The sequence below is a fragment of the Equus asinus genome, unplaced genomic scaffold, assembly GCF_041296235.1.
Source record: "Equus asinus isolate D_3611 breed Donkey unplaced genomic scaffold, EquAss-T2T_v2 contig_52, whole genome shotgun sequence".
NCBI classification, from domain to species: Eukaryota; Metazoa; Chordata; class Mammalia; order Perissodactyla; family Equidae; genus Equus; species Equus asinus.
The window spans coordinates 18,529-22,836 of record NW_027225205.1 but is presented as its reverse complement, the minus strand read 5'-3'; the positions used below and the strand labels follow the sequence as shown (position 1 = coordinate 22,836).

General features: G+C 69.8%; 1 non-coding gene across 1 annotated transcript; it reads right to left on the bottom strand.

Annotated features, from left to right (window-relative positions):
* Window positions 1-1,830: 1,830 nt before the first annotated feature.
* LOC139044026 (5S ribosomal RNA) lies at window positions 1,831-1,949 on the bottom strand. Its single transcript, XR_011501091.1, has one exon. It is a non-coding gene; the product is annotated as a 5S ribosomal RNA (ribosomal RNA).
* Between the last annotated feature and the right edge of the window lie 2,359 nt (window positions 1,950-4,308).

Below are 4,308 nucleotides of genomic sequence, written 5' to 3'. Positions count from 1 at the left end.
CGCTCCGGGAAACTGACAGGGACGCAGTCCCGCTTCTCCCCGCAGAAGGTGCTCCTCGGAGATCAGATCCGGGGACCCGTCAGAACCACCCCGGGCACGAGCTGGCAGGGAGCGACGCGCACCGCACCCCCCCCCTCCCCCATCCCGCAGCCCGCAGCCCGCAGCCCGAGGAAGCGAGGAGCAGGCGATAGAGGCGCTGGGTTGGCAGGAGGGGAAACGGGGCCGGCAGGAGAAGCGAACCGCGAAGAGACTCCCTCCCAGGACGACGATGGCTGAACGGGGAGAGGAGGGAGCTTTGGGTCCTCTCTCGTCCTGCTTTGACCGGGATGTCCCCATTTTTCCACAGCGAGCGAGTATGGCTCTTGGATTCGGTGGGGAAGACGTGATTTATCTGGAGGACTTTTCCCTTCGGGGGTTCAAAGTCCGTTCTCTGAGGCAAGGCTCCCTCTCTGCCTCCCTGTCCTTCCCATTCGCCTCCCCGGAAGCCAGCTCTCCTCCCGGTTTCCTGGATCCCTTGGCCACGGTCCTCTGTTGCAAACACAGGCAGGTGCAAAGAAGATGCGAAAGGCTGCCCGAGCCACGCGAACGGAAAGCTGAAGCCAGGGAGCCAGGAAGGGCTGGCTGCTGAGGGAGGACGTGTCCTGTCAGGAGGCTTTTCAACTCCCTCTGACAGATGCGGCCTGGAGGGGCGGGGCCCGGCCGGGGCCCTGGGGTGGTAGGGGTCGGGTGTGAGGGGGTGGGTGGGGAGGCGGGGGGAGGCGGGAAGAGAGGGAGGCCCCCGAGTGAGGGGACACCAAAAGCCTCAGCCATCAAGACTCCTCGTCTTTGCATCCAGCGTTCTCAAACTCAAAACGAACGCAAGCTCATCCACCAGGAGCAACGTAGCAGCGTTTCCAAGCGAGGCAGGACCGCCCGAAGGCGAAAGCAGAATGGGATCCTAGTCAGGTGGAGCTTGAAACTCAGACCCACCCACCCCCCTACCCCCCCCCCACCACCACCACCTCCCCCCCTCCCCCCCACCCCGGGAAGGGGGCTTCTGGAAGGAAAAGCGAGACAAACTGACAGGGACAAACTTAGGTCGGGAAAGGAGTGTTGATTGTGAATGAGCCTCTCAAGGACAAGCAAGCGGGTACCAGGTTTTAGAAGATGACCTGCAGCGGCAGAGACGCCAGCAAAGGCAGAAGCCATCCCGTCTTGGGTGAGGTGCCCGAGACGCTCCTCTCTAACCCAGTCCGCCCTGTCCTTGGAGAAGCGGGCGGTGTCTGGAAAAGCCTGACCAGGTGCCTTTCCTCGGTGGGCGGGGCTGGTCGCTTTGGGACCCGTTTGGGCCTCCCGGCACCGCCGTGGAATCCGTTCCACCTGACAGGACGACTCTACCCGGCGGCTGGGGCGGCGGGGGCGGGGCGCCGAGGGAAGGGCTGGGGTGTCACCGGAGCGGGAGCCGAGCGGGTGGGAAGAGGCCGAGGCCAGAGGGAGCCGGCCGGCGGCGTGTGCGGCGTCGGGGTCCCGGTCCCGGTCCCGGTCCCGGTCCCGGTCCCGGTCCCGGTCCCGCCGGGCTGGCCCCGATTGGCCCTGGGTTCGGGTGGGGCCGCGAGCTGGAAGGGTTGGGCTGTGGCGGGGAGGGGTTGGGCCCTGCCCATGGGCGGCGCCGGCGGGCCCGCGGTGCGGAGGGGGGCGGGAGGGGAGGGGGAGGGTGGGGGGGGTCGGGCTGGCTGGAGGGGTGGGGGGCGTCCGCGGAGGACGGAGGCCGGAGGCCGCAGGACGGAGGAGGGGCGGCAGGAGCGCGGAGGGAGCCGCGCCCGGCCGGCGGCAAAAGGCGAGGGAGGCAAAAGCCTACAGCACCCGGTATTCCCAGGCGGTCTCCCATCCAAGTACTAACCAGGCCCGACCCTGCTTAGCTTCCGAGATCAGACGAGATCGGGCGCGTTCAGGGTGGTATGGCCGTAGACGCTGGCGCCTGCCGCCGGCGCCCCTAAGAAGCCGCGCCGCGTCGCCCGGCCCGCGGCTCGCGCGCGCCCAGGCCTCTGTGACGCGCACCCGCCGCCGGCGCCCCCTGCGCCCGCGCCCGGCCTGCCGCCTTCCTCCCGCTGCTGCCTCCCGCCGCGGCCGCCTCGGGCGCGGCCAGCGGGCCAGCCAAACCCTGCGCTGCCCCGCCCTGCTGCCCTCCCAGGGCGCGGAGGCCTGGAGCAGCCCGGGGTGCGAGGAGGCGGGGCGGGGCGGGCGGCGGTGGGAAACGAGGGGTGGTGGGGGCGGCGGTGGGGGCGGGGATGGGGGCGGGGCGCCTGGCTGGGCGCTCTCCCCTCGCGGCCCGGGAACACTCCAGGCCGCCCTGGCCGCTCGGATCCGGCGATGGGTCGCAGGAGATGCGGCTGCTGGGAGGGGGGTGGCGCGGGGCACTTGGCCCGAGGCGTCGGGGCGTCGGGCCGCCGGGCCCGTGCTCCTCTGAGTCCCCTCCGGCCCGAGGGGCCTCCCAGCGGGAGCCCTGACCTCTGCGGCGCCGGCCGGGCCCCGACTTGCCCAAACCCAGGCGGAGCCACCGGCGCGACCAGAGGGCGTCAGCGGAAGCCCGCCGCGCTGCCCCTGAGGGAGCGGGGAGGCGGGGCGGCCACACTTCCCCCCCGCCAGCGCCGCCCAGGAGACCGGCACCCCGCCCCCAACCCGCCCCTCGCGGGGACCCTGGACAGCTCCTGCTGGCGCCAGCCCAGAGACCCAGAGACAGAGACAGAGACAGAGACACGGAGAAACAGAGAAACGGCGACACGGAGAGGATCCAAGACACGGACCTAGACAGACACCCACCCTGACCCAGAGAGGCTCTGCCCAAGAGCTCGCTTCCCCCCCAGGAGGGCGGTGGTGCTGGAGCTGGGCCCGGGCCAGGAGGCAGGGGCCCCGGGGCTGGCGATCACCCCTGGGGCCCTAGGCCGCGCAGACAGGCTCTCAGGAGTCCCGGGCTCCCGGCATCGCTGCCCCGCCATCGCCCAGGAACCACAGGCAGGCACCGGAGCTCGCTGGCGCGCTCTGTCTGCGCTTGCGTGTGCGTGTGCTTGTGCGGGTTGTGCGAGTGGGTGTGTAGGCGTGTGTGTGTGTGTGTGTGTGTGTGTGCGCGCGCGCGCGCGCGCCTGTGTGTCTGTGTGCCTGTGTGTGTGTGTGCGTCCGGGTTTGTGTGTTCCTTTCTCTCCGCTTCTTCGCTCTGGCTCTTTTCCTCTTTCTGCCGGGCACCCCCGACCTTACTGAGTTGATAGAAGGAGCAGGCAGAAAAGTCAGGGCCCAGAGAACTTGGCACGAGAAAGCAGCTCCATCTACCAGACATGTAGAAGCCCCTCCCCGACGACCGACCGCAGCGTCCCCGTTCTGCTCAAGTGCCGCTGGGGACGTTGCCCGGGATCTCCCGCCCGCTAGGTCACCGACGAAGGCGCCTCCGTCTTCCCAAGAGCGCGCTCGCGCCCAGGACGGAGGGAGGAGCAGCACGGTGTGATGACGGGGAGGAAGAGTCGCGTCCGAAGGCCCGTCGGTGCCTGCCGACGTCCCGGCTCTCCCTGTCTCGAGACCTCTGGGCTTCAGGGTTCTGTGCCGCAAGGCTTTCCCGCCGCACCCCCCGGGACCCAGGGCGCGCTGTGTGCGCTGCCCGTCTCCAGCGTTTGGGCCCTGTGGGCCTTCTTGCGTCCCACTGGAAAGGGGACCCTGGGACGGAGAGAAGATGGGCAGGGGGCGGGCTTCGGCAAAGAGAGCGACGGCCATCCACAGACGTCCGACGAGGCCCTCCGGGGCGCCAAGCTCTCCATTTTCCACGGCACGTGTCCTCGTCAGGTTCTGCCACCTCTGGCCGGCATGCGTAGGCACACCGCTGGTCTTGCGGCCCCAGAGGCGAGGAGGCGAACGCCCCGGAGGCCGAGATTGGCACCCGCGTTCTCGGCTGCTGGGTGGCCAGCACCTAGGAGAGTGTCTGGCCGGAAGCAGCCAGGCGATCGATCCCTGGGTGCTGGATGAGCCTCGGCGGCAAGAAGTAGGCTCGTGGGGAAGGACGGCGGCCGAGGCCCGGGCCCCCACCGAGGCCGCGCTCCGTGCTGAGCGGTCTGCTCCGTATTTCCCGCTTGCGTTCTCACCAGCACTCGCCCCCGCAAGGAGGCACGAACGCCAGGACCCCCTCGCACCAGAGGAGGAAAGCGCAGCTCAGGGAGGGCACGTCACTCGCGGGAGACGGCGCCCCTTGGGTTTCAGCTCAGGACTTCGGTCTCCCGAGCCTGCGTTTCGGGGCAAGGCTCCGGTCCCGCGCTCCGGGAAACTGACAGGGACGCAGTCCCGCTTCTC